The sequence below is a fragment of the Pleurodeles waltl genome, chromosome 2_1, assembly GCF_031143425.1.
Source record: "Pleurodeles waltl isolate 20211129_DDA chromosome 2_1, aPleWal1.hap1.20221129, whole genome shotgun sequence".
Lineage (NCBI taxonomy): Eukaryota > Metazoa > Chordata > Amphibia > Caudata > Salamandridae > Pleurodeles > Pleurodeles waltl.
Window position 1 is genome coordinate 894,610,612 of NC_090438.1, and position 17,369 is coordinate 894,627,980.

Here is a 17,369-nt window from a genome sequence, read left to right on the forward strand (position 1 = left end):
GAGGACTGGACACAGGTAAGTCAACATTTAACACTTATCACCCTAAAAAACCTGCATGCCATCATACCCCCTCACCCTCACTCCCATCACTCCACACCATCCCACACACTGCACCTACACATATGACTAACCACAATGCACAGCCCTGCATGCCATACCAATGCATGGACAGCCCTCCCAGTCCTTCATGGACACCCATCACTAAAGCATGTACAGCATAGGGAAACTAACATAACCACAATACATCACCATACACAAGCAAAAGCTGGCAGGGCAACACCAACCATAGAGAGGAAGCTACAAAAGTACAAATGTCAGACACTTGAAGCATAGCACATCATTTACATACCCACAGTACCCCAGCCAATGTCAGTGGAGAAGAGGTGCCACCGCTATCCAGTCCCCCAACAGAAGAGGCCCCCCTGTGATGACAGTAACTCTGGACTTCTGGATCTGCAGGACCTACCTGGCCCATCAGGGACCACTGGACAGCCAGTCACCCAAGCATACTCACATACCACCACAGAGCCTTCCCAACCAGGAACCAACACCACAGCACCACCCCTCTGTCCACAGGACACGTCAATCAGCAGTGTGCCCACCTGTACAGGGACCCCAGGCCACACCCCGCCCACAAGACAATCAGGGACCTGGGGTCAGTGGCAGTGGGCACACCGTTCAGGGGACAGAGGCACAGGCCAACAGGGACACTGGGGGGACTGCTGTACACCAGGGGGAGGACAGGCCCGGGGAACTGACTCTCAAGGAGGCACTCTCCGAGATCCTGGGAGCCTACCAACATTCCTAGGACATGATGGGCCAGATCCTTTACAACGTCCAGGAGAACAGGCGGCTGCAGGAGGGACAGTATCAGGGGATCAGGGAGGACTTGCAGGTCATTAACACCACCCTGATCTAGATTGCAGGGGACTCTGGCAGACAGGTCCAACTTCATGAGGGAGGAAACAGCACACCAGCGGGCCCCTACCACTAGCCATTCACCTGAACAGCCCTCCACTTCCACTGCCGCTAGTGGCCAGAAGGCCCCGCCACATGACCCACAGGCCACCAGCACCCCTCCCCTTGCAGAAGGTGAACCATTCTGCAAACGTTCCCTGTGACCCAGACAGAAGCCAGAGACATTTGTCAAGACCACCGCCAGGAAATGAGAGTCTCCTGATTCTCCCCCTTGTATCCCACTCAGTCACCTTGTCCACCTTGAACTGCCATTACTCCCCTTCCTATGGCCCCTTGGACACTGCACCTTTGCTAGAAACAGACTCGAAAAATACCCTGGACTTTCCTCCATCATCACCCCATTCCATTGCACTTTCCCCTCAATTTCTTAGCACTACAATAAACACCCTTGGATAAAACTAGACTACTAGTATTTCACGTATTGCAAATTTGTATTGATTGAAACAGCTACATCCATTGCAAATGAACTGTACATAGTGAGAGCACAGAATGAATGACCTGGCTGTTGTGATCACATCACAACATTGCTATTGTATCACCAACATCTGTAAAATGATAATCCATAGGTGACAGTAAGTAGAGGAAACAAGTGGGTAATGCCAGCATGTCAATGCCACACAGAATACAACAACAGTCATAGAAATGTGAAGTTGCACTATCTTACCTGTGTGTCACTGGAAGCACTGACGGATCACTAATGTTCTGTTGTCCACATCCTCATCCTCTGCCTCCTCATCCTCACTGCCCTCAGGGTCCACTGCTGCCACAGGGGAATCTCCAGTCTCCTCTTCCTGCAGAAAAGGTACATGGCGTCTGAGGGCCAGGTTGTGCAACATGCAGCATGCCACTACTATCTGGCAAATCTTCTCCGGTGAGTAGCACAGGGATCCACTTGTCACATGGAGGCACCTGAACCTGGCTTTCATGAAGCCGAATGTCCTCTAAATTATCCTTGTGGTATGCCCATGTGCCTCATTATAACGTTCTTCAGCCCTTGTCCTGACATTCCTCACAGGGGTCAGCAGCCACGATAGGTTTGGGTAGCCAGAGTCACCTGCAAGTATTGAGGGACAACATTTAGCGACACACTATCCTATTTGGACAACATCAGAGGCATACACCAACACACACTGGGTGGGGACCATGGCTCACCTATAAGCCACATCCTGTGCCTCTGTAGTTTGGCCATCACATTTGGGATGCTGCTATTCCTCAGGACAAAGGCATCATGCACTGACCCTAGATATTTAGCATTGTTGTGGGAGATGTACTGGTCCACCAGGAACACCATCTGCACATTCATGGAGTAGAAACTTTTACGATTCCTGAACACCTGTTCATTCTTCTGGTGGGGGCAAACCCAACATGTGTACCGTCAATTGCCCCAATAATATTTGGGGCTATGTCCAAATGCATAAAATCCGGCCTTCACAGTGGCCAAATCTCTCACTAGGGGAAAGCAATGTAGCTGCACATGTGTTTTACCAGGGCGGACAAGACTCTTGCCAGCACGATTGAGAACATTGGCTGCAACATTTCTGCTGCCAAGCCCACTGTCACTTGGAAAGAACCTGTTGCCAGGAAATGGAGCACTGATAGAACCTGAACAAGAGGGGGGATCCCAGTGGGATGACGGATAGCTGTGATCAGGTCAGGCTCCAACTGGGCACACAGCTCTGTGATTGTGGCCCTGTCCAGTCTATAGGTGGGTATTATGTGCCTGTCCTCCAGTGTAACTAAGTCCACCAGGGGTCTGTACACGGGGGGGTGTCTCCATCTCCTATTCGTCGACAGCAGTAGGAATCTAAGGGACACAAGAGTGAGCAGGCTGTCAGAATTTGAACAACTGTACTACAGCAGCAGTCCTCATCATGCAATCATGTTTTGGGACAATGTAAGTTAAAAGTATGTGCCTATTTATCCGGTGACGCAGAAATGATCGATAGGCCTGTTAACATCCTGAAATGCCAACCGCCTGTTCTGTGTGGAGGTACAGGTGGAAGTGAGGTAATTCCACTGACGTTGTGGGCCGAAACGGTAGGCGTTTGTGAACCGCCGTGCAATTCCTCATTGGATTATATTGGTCCTTATGGGGTACAGTGGTCAATGGGGATCTACGCTTGTGGTGACGGTGTACACTGCCGCGGACGTGACCACCATTTTCTATCTCAATCCTCACTTGTTTCTGACCTTCCACAGGAGAAGACCTACACTGCATGTGCTGCTGTGACCTGTGTCTGGAACCTACCATGGCCTGTGTGACTGGGGAAAGGGCCCCAGCCTTCACTTCGGAGGAGTTGGAGCAACTGGTGGATGGGGTCCTACCCCAGTACGGACTACTGTATGGGCCTCCAGACCAACAGGTGACTACACTGTGGGCACAATGCATGTGGCATGAATGCATGGAGATGTGTGTGAAGTCATTGTGTAAGGGTTGGTGGAGGGTGGGGGGATTGTCTGTTGGCCATGTACATGCTGTGAGCTGGCCTATGTGTGTTGCATTCGTGATGGGAACGAGTATGGTGGGTCCTGTGTGTGACACCTGGACTGTTTGTTTAATGGAGTTTGACTGTATGCACTACCTCTGCAGGTCAGTGCCCATCAAAAGAAAGGATTATGGCGTGCCATCGCCAAGGACGTGCGGACCCTGGGGGTCTATGGAAGGCAGAGCACCCACTGTCGGAAACAGGGAGAGGACCTGAGACGCTGGGCACGGAAGAGCGCAGAGGCCCAGCGGGAATGGCCTCCCAATGAGGAAAGGGTGCCCGTCGGACCCTGACCCTCCTGATGGCCCACGTACTGCCGGTGTCCTACCCTGAGCTGGATGAGCACTTGAGAGAATCACAGCAGCCACAAGGGGGTGAGTACAGTGGGTATCATTACAACTTATGGTCTCTACCAGAAGGGGTGTATTCTAGTGGGAGAAATGGCGCACTAAAAAACTATCTTGGATTATATTTATTCAACCTCTGAATCTGCAACGGTGCACTACAATGGGGAATACACCCCAAACCCCACAAGTTGACTGAATGAACAATCAATTACCAATATAAAAAAACTGAGGCACCCATTGAACAAGTATATAGTTAACCCAAAGATGAAGGCTCTCACCTTTTTGATGAGTTCCTAAGTAAGTAAACAACACAACCAATATTTCACGGTAATCGTCTCAAAGAAAAGCAATAGTTCAGACAGGTAACAAAACATAAAATTCTTAGCTCTTTAATTTCATTCAAACACATCAATACTCTCCCCTCTAATCACAGATTTTTTTCTTTCCATAAGATGTAAGTCCATTCCCTTCCAAGTTCACCAAATAGTCAAATAATGATCCAAGTAATCTCCATAGTTCATTATATTTAATCTTGAGTATTCCTCCAGAATTTTGTGTAGCCTTATATTTGAACAAAATATCCAAAATCCTTGCAACGACCTCACAGCCAACACGTGTTTCATCACTTGACTTCTTCAGGGCTGGAATATAGTTGCGTCTTATACCAATTTATCTAAATCCCAGAAAAATTCATCAAAACAAGAACAAACTCAATGCAGTCATATTTAAATTGATAAGATACATGCTGTCCAATACTCAAAAAATATCATTAATCCATAGTGAGACCCCGTAATCCAAAACCTATTAAAAATAGGATCATACCCAATTGGACTATTTAATTTACTTATAAGTCCCTAGTAGAGTTCACTATATGTGCCTAGGGCCTGTAGATTAAATGCTGCTAGTGGGCCTGCAGCACTGGTTGTGCCACCCACTTCAGTAGCCCCTTAACCTTGTCTCAGGCCTGCGATTGCAAGGCCTGTGTGTGCAGTTTCACTGCCACTTCGACTTGGCATTTAAAAGTACTTGCCAAGCCTAGAACTCCCCCTTTTCTACATATAAGTCATCCCTAATGTGTGCCCTAGGTAACCCCTAGAGCAGGGCGCTGTGTGGGTAAAAGGCAGGACATGTACCTGTGTAGTTATATGCCCTGGTAGTGTAAAACTCCTAAATTTGTTTCTACACTACTGTGAGGCCTGCTCCCTTCATAAGCTAACATTGGGGCTGCCCTCATACACTGTTGAAGTGGCAGCTGCTGATCTGAAAGGAGCAGGTAGGTCATATTTAGTATGGCCAGAATGGTAATATAAAGTCCTGCTGACTGGTGAAGTCAGATTTAATATTACTATTCTAGAAATGCCACTTTTAGAAAGTGAGCATTTCTTTGCACTTAAATCTTGTTGTGCCCTTCAATCCACGTCTGGCTAGGTTTAGGTGACAGCTCCTTGTGCATTCACTCAGACACACCCCAAACACAGGGTACTCAGCCTCACTTGCATACATCTGCATTTTGAATGAGTCTTCCTGGGCTGGGAGGGTGGAGGGCCTGCCCTCACACAAAGGACTGCCACACCCCCTACTGGGACTCTGGCAGACAGGATTGAACTGAAAGGGGGCTTGGTGCATTTCTTAGACACTCTTTGAAGTCACCCCCACTTCAAAGGCACAACTTAGTATAAAACAGGGCATCTGCCCTACCTCATCAGACACTTGCTGGAGAAAAAACCTGAACCAGAAACTACATCCTGCCAAGAAGAACTGCCTGGCTGCTCAAAGGACTCACCTGTCTGCTTTCTACTAAGGACTGCTGCCTTGCTGTTGGCCTGCTGCCTTGCTGAACTCTTGTCTGGCTGTGAAAGTGCTCTCCAAGGGCTTGGATAGAGCTTGCCTCCTGTTCCCTGAAGTCTCAGGACCAAAAAGACTTCTCCTTTTCACTTGGACTCTTCGTGCGCTGAAATTTTCGACGCACAGCTTGTTCTGCGGCGAGAAAAACGCCGCACACCGACGCTGATCGACACGACGCCTTCGGGGCGACAGGAACTTCGCCGCACGGCCTCGCAAGGACAATGCCGCCCGACAAGGACAACGCCAAGCAGACACTGAAAATCGCGACGGGTGCAACTGCACCCGTCGCACCCCTTCCACTCCGCCGGCTCCATTCGGAGCCGGCATCCTCATGGAAGGGGGTTTCCCGCTGGGCTGGCGGGCGGCCTTCTGGCGGTCGCCCGCCAGCCCAGCGGGAAACTCAGAATTACTGCGGCGGTCTTTTGACCGCGCAGCGGTATTCTGCCGGCGGAACTTTGGCGGGCGGCCTCCGCCGCCCGTCAAAGTCAGAATGACCCCCTTTATATCACTTTTCAGTGATATCTCTACAAATTCACATTGCAACTTTATTCGTTTTGACCTACAATTATCCTGATAAATATTATATATTTTTCTAAACACTGTGTGGTGTATTTTTGTGGTGCTATATGGTGGTATTGTATGATTTATTGCACAAATACTTTACACATTACCTTCTAAGTTAAGCCTGACTGCTCGTGCCAAGCTACCAGAGGGTGGGCACAGGATAATCTTGGGTTGTGTGTGACTTACCCTGACTAGAGTGAGGGTTTTTGCTTGGACAGGGCGTAACCTGACTGCCAACCAAAAACCCCATTTCTAAGAGGGCCTATGTTATTCCATTCTACAACTCTCCACTCTCTGCTCTACAACATCCCAGTTCACTCTATGCCACTCCATTCTACACTCCTCCACTTTGAGACATTGTACCACATTCCATTCTGTAATACACCACTGTATGATATGCCACTCCACTCTATGCCACTCCACTCTACACCACTCCACCCTATGCTAATCCACTCTATACCACTCCACTCTACAACACTCTATACCACTCTACTGTACACTACTACAATCTACTCCTCTCCACTCTACACCAATCCACTCTATGCCATTCCATTCCACATCGCTTTACTCTATATCATCCCACCCCATGTCACTCCACTCAACACTCTTCCACTCTGTGGTATTTTACTCTTTGCCACTCCACTCTATCCCAATTCCATCTGTGCTACTCTACTCAACACCTTTCAACTCAATCCCATATAACTCTACGCCACTCAACTCTATACTATTCCACTATATGTCACTACACCCTTTACCACTCAACTAAATGCCACTCCACTCTAACCCAAAAAACTCTACTTCACTCTACTCTATGCTATTCCACTCATTGTCACTCTAGTCTATGTCACTCCACTCTATTCCACTCCACTCTATGCAAATCTCCACTACGCCACTCCAATCTGTCACTGCACTCTCCACCACTCCACTTTCCATCCTGCTAATACACTCATACCACTCCACTTTTATGCCACTCCCTGTCCTTCTACTCTACGCTACTCCACAATATGCCACACCACTCTATATAACTTGACTCTTCACCACTCCACTCTAGGCCACTGTACTTTAGCCCACGCCGCTCTACATCACTTCATTCTATGGCACTTTGCTCTAAGCTTTTCCACTCTATGCTACTTTCTGATATGCCACTCCACTGTACATCAATCGACTCTACTTCACACCAGTAGCCATTCCATTTTACACTCCTCCTCTTTAAGACATTGTACCACATGCCACTATATTATACTCCACTCTACTGTATGACACACCACTCCACTAAATGGCATTCCATTCTACGCCACCCCACTCCACTCCACTCTTTACTATTCCACTCTTTACACTCGACTTTATGAAACACTAAGTCACTCCACTAAACTCTTTGCCACTTCCCTCAATGCCACTGAGCTGTACACCACTCCACTCTACATCACTCCACACTTTGCCACTCTACTCTATGCTATTCCACTCTACACCACTCAAATGTACACTACTCTACACACTCCACTCTGTGCTTTTCCACCCTATGCCACTCCACTCCGTCCCACTCTGCTCAATGCTTCTCCACACTATGCCACTGTGTGATATGCCCCTTCACTGCACACCACTCCTCTCTACAACATCCTGGTTCATTCTATGCCACTCCATTCTACATCCCTCCAATCTAAGACATGTACCACATATCACTACATGAAACTCCACTCCACTCCACTCTACTGTATAACACACCACTCCACTCTATCCCACTCCACCCTACACTGTTCCACCCCTTGTACACAACTCTTTGCCACTCTATGCCAGTCCACTGTACGCTATTCCACTCTACCCCACTCCATTGAATGCCACTCCACTCCGTGCCACAAAACTCTACACTACTCCACTCTTTGCCATCCCACTGTACACCACTTAACTCTATGCCACTCAACTCTACACCACTCAATGCCTCCCCACTTTATGCTATTCTACTCTATGCTACCTCAATCTACGCCACTAGATTATACACCACTCCACTCTATGCCAATCCACTCTATGCTATTCCACTCTAGGTCACTCCACTCTACACCACTCTGCCCTATGCCACTCCACTCTATGCTACCGAAGTCTTTGCCATTCTGATCTGTGCCACTCTACTCTATGCCATTCCACTCTATGCCACGCCACCCTACACCACTCCCCTGTATGCTAATCTACTCTATACTGTTGCACTTTACACAACTTGACCCTACACCATTCTATGCCTCTCCACTCTACACTATTCCACTCTGCTCCTCTCCACTGTACACAGCTCTACTCTACACTATTCCACTCTACATCAATAGACTATACGCCACTCTATGTATTCCACTCTAAGCTATTCCACTCTACTCCTCTCCACTGTACACCACTCCACTCTATAAAACTCTGCTCTAAGCTATTTTACTCTACGCCACTCCAATGTGCACCTTTTCACTCTATGAGACTCCACTCTACTCCACTTCTCTCTCTACATCTCCACTCTGTGCCACTCAACTCTACGTCCTCCACTCAATGCCACTCCACTCTTCAACACTCAGCTCAATGCTATTCTATTCTATACCACTCAACTCTAAGCCACTCAACGTAATGCTCTTCCACTCTACCCCACTGCACTCTACCCCAGTTCACTCTATGCCACTCCACTGTAGACTGCTCCAATCTATACCCCTCCACTGCATGCTAATCCACTCTACACTTTTCCACTATTCCACTCTGTACCACTTTACCCTATGCCACTCTATGTAACTCTGCTCTACACTACTCCACTCTACTCTTCTCCACTGTACACCACTCTACTCTACAGTAGTCTAATAGACTCTATGCCACTCTACACCACTCCACTCTAGGCTATTCCACTCTATGCCACTCCACTCCACACCCCTCCACTGCATGCTACTTCACTCTATGCCACTCCACTCAACACTATTCCACAATTCCACTCTACACCACTCAGCCCTATGCCACTCTGTGCCACTCCACTCTACACTATTCCACTCTACTCCTCTCCACTGTAGCCCACGCCAATCTACACTATTCCAATAGACTGCATGCCACTCTACGCCACTCTACTCTGTGTTATTCGACTCTACTCCTTTCCACTGTACACCATTCCACTCTATGCCACTCTGCTCTACGCCATTCCACTCTACACCACTCCACCCTCTGCCACTTCATTCTGTGCCTCTCCACTGTAGATTATTCACCCTTACACTACTCCACACTATGCCGCTCTAACCTACATCACTTCACAATGCACCAGCTTACTCTAGACAACTCTGCAATAGGCCACTCCACTCTATGCCACTCCACTGTACTCAACTCCACTCTACACTATTCCATTTAATGCCTCTCCACTCTAGGCCACTCCACTCTACACCACTCCACTGGATGCAACTCCACTCTACATCACAACATTCTATGCAACTCCTCTCTACACCACGGTACTCTGTGCCATGACACTGTACGCCACTCCAATCTACACCCCTCCACTCTATCATTCCACTCTAAATTATTCCACTCTGTTCCAGTTGACTCTGTGCCACTCCACTCTACACCACTCCACTCTATGCCACTCCACTCTACGCCATCCCACTCTATGTGACTCCACCCTACTCCACTCCACTTTACACCACTCCACTCTGTGCCACTCAACTATTTGTCCTCCACTCTAGGCCACCCCCTCTAAACACAGACCGCCAGCCCGTTGACGACCCCGCCGGCCCAATAAACAACATTCCGCTGGGCCGGCGAGTGGAAACAGTGTTTCCGCCAGGTGGCCCAGTGGAATGCTAGGCCTGGACATTGCCGACAGCTCCACATGGAGCCGTCGTCAATGTAGCAGTGCGGCGGGTGCAGCAGCACCCATCGCACATATCACTTCCTGTAAACCGGGCAGTGACATGGGCGACGGGGCCCCTTTGCACCCATTCTGCCAGCCTTTCCCTGGCGGGGGAAACCACCAGGGAAAGGCTGGTGGAACACAGGTTCTTTATCCATCGGGCAGCGCTGCTTGCAGCGCTGCCCTGTCAGATAAGGAACTTTGCCATCGTCAGGCTGCCTGGCGGCGGTAGCCTGGCAGTGGTGGTGTTCCGCCTCTGGTGGTTTCCTAATGAACATTATATGGCGGTCTGGACCGCCCTGTTCATAATGACCGCCTTAAACTACACAAACATCAGAAATTCAAAAGTTATAGTTTATGCACCAATTTCAAATTACTATAACTTTATTTGTCCTTTCTATACAAACCAATACCATGACTTGCACATCTCACTTGCCACACCAGATTAACTCCCAGGCATGTAGCTATTAGCAATGATTTGTCACGATAACCAACAACGTCCACCTGTACAGAGCATACACTTTCCCACAAGCAGCTATCAGGTATAGAGTCATAAAATTTCACAGAATACAGCATTAGACTTGGCAAAGCAAAATGGTATTGATACTAAGAGGGCCCAACAAGGATTCCAAGAGTATAAATCGTCTATGCCCACGGTTTGTCAGAAGGGGTAATCAGCACCAAACTGCTTGCCTGCTACAATAATCTGTTGAATGCTATTTAAAAAAATACCTAGCTGTATACTTTAATACAGAGCAATAACAATCTACCCTGAAATGCATATTGGCTTTAACAGATGCGTTTCACAATTACTATTTCAAGCCTACTGCCTTTATCATACCTTTCATTATGAACAATCAAGTCTATTACCTTTATCACAATAAGCAAATCTAACCTACTGTGCCGGTTCATAAGTCTTCCCACAAGGCAATCATCAGATATACCATAACAAATTTCCGAATATGTACAAAAGTCAGCTGTCAAAACAATGCAAAATCCCTACTAACAGAACCGACTGAGAATTACCATAGTGCAAATTGTCAATTTCCATGGTTTGTTCAGGGGGGTGACCATTACTAAAACCATTCCTTCCTACAGTAATCTGTGAAATTCCATGTAATGCATATTTCTTTTAATTAGGTCCTAAGAAGAATCATCACACTAACAAAAGTTATCTTAGTGACCTTCTCTTCACAGGGTTAGTCAAAGTGGGTGACCAACACCTTAACCTGTGCTTATGATGGTAACCTGTGAGATTACATGTAACCAAATACCCTTCTAAGGGATGCTTTCCAGGCTCACTGAGCCGTGACGGTTGTGAGGGGCCCAGGTCCGAGGCTCCATTTCCCACCAGGAGGCAGAGTTTCCACGGTACAGGGGCACAAGAGGCCCTGCAAATTTCCACTGCATGGGAGAATTTCAAGATCCACTGAGCTGTGATGGAGGGCACAGACTTCTGGCCACAGGCTCCATTTTCCATGTAGAAGTGGAGATCCCACGGCACAGGGGCACAAGAGGCCTGGCAGATTCATGCTGCACAGGACATGACTGGGCATGTGCCTGGGCACGTACTGGGGCTAAGACCTGGCCCATCTGAGCCCAGAGGAGGCTTGGGTGGGCCCACTTTCTTGGCTCTGTGGTTTCAGGACAAGGAATATTTCAGCACATAAAAGTAGCCATTTTTTCCTTTCTCTAGGCTGAATGTTGGCTGATTAATATGTTCCCATAAATATGGGAAGCAATAAATCAATCACTCCCATGATGCTAAAGGAAACCCTGGTTCTAGACCAAAGGACATAACTAACTGACAGTGGTATTGGGGACAATTAGCTCAGAAACTATCCTAGTGGAGGGCAGGGTTGACGCAGAAAGGAGGCAATCGATCTTTACTGCTACAGATCCTTTTTTAGTCGCAACAGCCTTGGGAAATACAGGGGCAGATGGTAACGTGGTTGAAAAAACTTTTCTCAATGTCATGCTTTATGTGAAAGACCCGCAGGACAATCTGGATGCCTTTATCAGACAGTTTATTCGCTTTGGTGGCCTCTCGGGTATAATGAATAACTGGACTAAGTCCATCATATTCTCTCTGACTGATGCCACAACTCAATTTGCCTTCACTTTTCCACTCTGGTGGGCATCAAGGCCCCTGCGATATTTTGGATTCCGACTTAGTCGTGACTTCGACGAGCTGTGGAGAGCTAATTATGGCACACATTATCCTGGATCAAAAATTAACTGGAACTTTGGCGTTCCCTCCCACTCTCTCTGACAAGGAGAATAGTGCTAGCTAAAATTGTGGTCCTCCCAAAGTTCCTCTACTTGTTTGTAAATCTCCTCATACCCCTATCATGTAGCTGCAGTACCCACCTGCATTCATGCCTGACCACCCTCATCTGAGATGGGAAACAGCCCAAGGTACCTTGGGAACTGCCTAGCCTTCCTTTTGAGCAGGGGTACAGGCGGCCCCAAACATGGAACTCTATTATAACTGTGCACAAGCACAATTCACACACTTTTGGGTCTACCCTATTCAATATCAGCCGCATACAACTTCGGAACATGAACGTGCTCTCCCCTGCCTGCTACACACGGCACTGTACCTGCCTCCATCGCGGCCACGGGTGCACTTGGACATGGTGGCTTGCATAACGTGAACCTAGAAGGAACTTCACCGTAGGGCCCGGGTAGACTCTCTCTTCACCCCCTCGGTACCCCTAATTGGTCATCCATCAGTGCCCTTCACTGAGAAGGCAGATATAAGTGCCCAGCTCCGTGCAATGCACTTAATGATTATGGGAGCCCTGTACCCAGAAGGCCTGTTTATTCAACCCGAACAAGCTTTGCAGGGGCCTTACAATACCTTTATGGATAGACTGACCTACTTTCAACTGTGTGCTGCTATTCACTCCCTACATGGCTCCTTCCCCGGGGCCCCTGTGGCGATTCTGGCGTTGGAGGTGCTGCTCTCTTTGTCCTCCCCGCGCCATCTGATCACTAAGTTATACCTTGCCATGCAGACTACTGCCCTCGCTCATGTGAGGTGTGGGAGGTAGACCTAGACACCTTACCCATCTGATACCGCAATGCACACATCTGTGCCCTCTCCCCAAATTACAGACTATGTTTGATCCATTTTAATTTTCTGCATTGCCTCTGTTACACACCTGCACACCTGCAAAAACTGGGCCTCAGTCCAGATGTGCATTGTCCGCAATGTCCACCCCTTTCATGCATTTGGTCTGGTCTTGCCACACAGTGCAGGTCCTTGGGCAGAAATCTTTGAAATACTTGAAAAAGTGATCAACTGGTAGGTCCCCTGGTCCCCACAGATCACCTTGCTCAGTTATGTGAAGGATGTTCCCAATGGGGTCTGAAATTGGCAGGCAGGCTTTTTCGATTGGTACAGCATAGGGTTGCAATGCACTGGGGTGGGCGACAGGTGCCCTGGAAAACTGACTGACTATGAGACATGGCCTACTGCCAAGAACAGCTAAAAACATATTGGGACCTGGTGCCAGCTGGTTCTCTCCCTCTGAACTTTTGGACTCCCCTAGTGGCACACCTGGAGGGGCACGATGCCGATACTCTGCAACCTACCACATATCCACCAATAGACCCCAATGCTGGCAACGCCCCCCCTTCTGTTAATGAGTTGCACTGTGCTCTTCATGCTATTATATCTGTCATACTGTGCAGAAATCTGGTTGTCCCTCTTACTTCTTTTGTTCCCTCCTTCCCTCGCCTTCCGCACTCCCCACTCATTTGTGTGCCCTGCTTTCCCTGTGCAAACTACAACTGCACTGGAGATTCATGTTAATTGCCTTCTTTGTACAGTGCTGTGCCTGACTTGCGACATCTGCTGCCTCCCTCTTCTTCTGATACCCCCCTTAATGTAACTGTTTGTCACCTGCTTGTTTTCTGAAGCCTCAATAAAGAAAGGCCTATATTGATTAAAAAGTGGCACATCAGAGCTGATGGGCAATTTTTTCTGCACCCCCCCCACTGGCACCTCACAACACCATTATTATTTATAATACTGTGCACCATGGCGGTTGTTGGCACAATAGCGTCAACATTTTTGCTACACAAGCATCAAAAAAGTTGACGATAGTGCAGCAAAGTGCTAGGAGGACCATAGGTTTCTATGGGTGCATCATTTTAATGCCTGCTCTGAGCATGTGTTAAAAATAATGCTAAAAATGTTGCAGTTAAATTTCACTCTGCCATTTTTGCGGGCCTCCTAGAGCCGGAATGCCCCCGTGCATACATTATGCCTGGTGTAGGCATAATGTGGTGAAGGGGTTACAAAGTGGCACAATGCATGCATTGCACGATTTTGTAAATACAGCCCGGGGAAAAGGTCACCTTAGCGTCAGAAAGGTATGCTAAGGCAGCGCTAAGGTGGCACAAGGGGCTTTTAAATATGTCCCAAAGTTTTTTTTGTTTTTTTTTAAAGCTGACTTTTCTTGGGTTCAGGGAGCTAGCGTCTCAGCAATTAACGCACATCCCGCTAATCCACCCCTGGTGAAAAGGAGGGAAAAGACTCATGCCGTAATTACTTTAGAAGAGATGTCCTTGAGCCAAGCCCCAGTCTTTTTTTTCTTTAGTTTACTTTATTCGGTGCAAAAAGACCATAAAAGACAGCAAGCCCCAGTCATTAAGAAGGGAGAAACACGATGTACCTTAATGGCAAATCAGAGCAATCAGTTTGTAAGGGCACACACAAGCTAGAAGCTGCGAATTGTGCCCCATGTTCCCACAACAGGATCTATGCGGAGTAGCACTAAAATTGTGAGCCTTAGCCGCCAGACCTGCCAATTGCGCCCCATGATGCCACAACACGATCTATGTGGAATAGCTCTAAAATGGCAATCCAGCAGAGCAATGCTTCTATGGGATGTCCCAGTTCTATCATCATCTTGGAGGGAAGGCCATTCAAAGAATAAGACAGATCATTGGATTAAACCAATATCAGGTAGGGATCCTGACCTGTCAAAGAAAGTCCTCTTTATTAGAACAACCCCTTGGTTAGGCATTCCACAAAAGGAATATCCAGGAGGCTGTTTGATCATCAGTTTAAAAAACCCAAGTGTTTTAGTTCTTTTCTACAGCATCTGTATTAGGCGAATTCTGTCCAAAATACAATTAGAACTTTGCTTCTAGACTCTTCCTATGGGCCAACTACGCCAACATCTGGAATTCGCCCTGCATCAGGTGCTTTATCAACATCCTTCAATGTTGCAATTACAAACAGTTTTGACTTGTGTGCCTCTATTCTCCCTGGATGCTCAGGACTGACTTAATCACACCAGTGCACTGAAGCCACAGGAGAATTCGTGTACCTAAGAACATCATAGTGGGGATAGTATTCCTCTTTCTTCACAAATAAACTGTTCAGCTGGACCTCATGTCCACACAGAGAGCTGGCATCAGGTTTGTGTCATGGAACATTGCTGGCATTCGTGCAACACTATTCAACCCAGATTGGTTGTCATTTACAAGAGGTTATGACATAATTTGTGTCCAGGACGTCTGGTCCCTTAATGAGCTTAGTTTGTATGTTTTTTTGTAGTAGAAATTATCTAGGCACTCCGTCTCGTATAGGTAGAACAAAAGGGGGATTCGCTATTTTTATCTCGGTTAACCTGACCATATTTAGGGTTAAGGACATTTTTTCTACCTGTTTCACCAAATGTTATTACCAGTGCTGCCTGATTCGTTTGATTTAATGTTCATCAATTTTTATTGTAATGTTTTTTATGTCAATTCAAACAGTTTGATGAGCTAGTAGGTGAAATTGTAGTCCTACAAGGTAACCACAAAAAAAAAGTCATAATTATTTAGGCTAGAGGTTTTAATGTACATTTGTGTAACTCCATTACTATATCGTCCTATGGTTTAAGGGATTTAGAGGGGGTGGAAATGATCCATTTAAAAAATGTCCCCTAGTGGGAGACAGTGAATAGAAATATGATATCTAGGAATATGGTTTGTGCAAGTGAATACACGAATTGAAATATCTCATTTCCTCTAGCAGTTAAGAGAACTGGGAATTACAGCAATGTTGATTATATTTTCATCTTTGCTAATTTCATTCCCCTGTTGTTGAATTATAATGTGGTCGCTAGTTGCATCAGCAAGCACAACCTGTTTATTCCTTTTCTTTGAACCTTGCGGAAGAGAGATTTCAAGAAAAGAGCTATGACATAGTCTATTACTGTAATAGTTCAATAAGGATTAATTGGGCAAAAATCAATAAAGAAACGATTATGCATGTCTTTATTGGGGCTAATTAGAACGTTATTTCTATTTTGGCATCACATGATAAAGCTCCCAACAGAATTAATTATAGAGGCTCTTTGTTCACTTTGTGCACCCATCTCCACGGGGATGCTAATAAAAAAAGGCGCTCAGCAGCAAATACCCCAAAGGGTGGTTTAATCATGCATGTATGGCTCAAAATGGATCTTTCTCAATGTCGAGGTTCTGGGTAAGAAATTATGGCCTTCATTTCAAAATTGGCGGTAAAAGCCGCTTACCGCTGTGCAGAAGACCGCCAACACACCGCCACGGCCGCGGAATTCCACTACAGCTATTACGATCCACTGCTCAGAAACCACCAAAATCCAGACACCCACACAAGTCCGCCACACCAAAGGTCAGTGATAAACTGGCGATAACAAAACCTCCACCGTCACGCCAACAGGAATACGCCCACACTATCACGACCCACGAATCCACGCAGCGGTCTTTCAACTGCGGTATTCCATTGGCGGTACACACCGCAACGCTCAAAATACACACACAGATACAAAACACTACCACATTGGACAATTCTAAATACACACACCTGATACACATACACACACCACTCACACACCCAATACAATATAAAACACACCCCACATTACCCACAAACCCTTACTACCCAAAAATCCGAAGAAGGCCAGAGAGACAGCAAAGCAAAGACAACACCAGCATACAGAGGCACACAACACCATCACGCATCCACACATAAAACAACACACAACCCTAAACATCACCCCACAAATCACAAAACACACCACCTCACACATCACCCACACCACCCCATGGCACCGCAAAGACACCCCAGGTTTTCTGAGGAGGAGCTCAGGGTCATGGTGGAGGAAATCATCTGGGTAGAACCACAGCTATTCAGATCACAGGTTCAGCACACCACCATAGCTAGGAAGATGGAGCTATGGCGCAGAATCGTGGACAGGGTCAACGCAGTGGGACAGCACCCAAGAACACGGGATGACATCAGGAAGAGGTGGA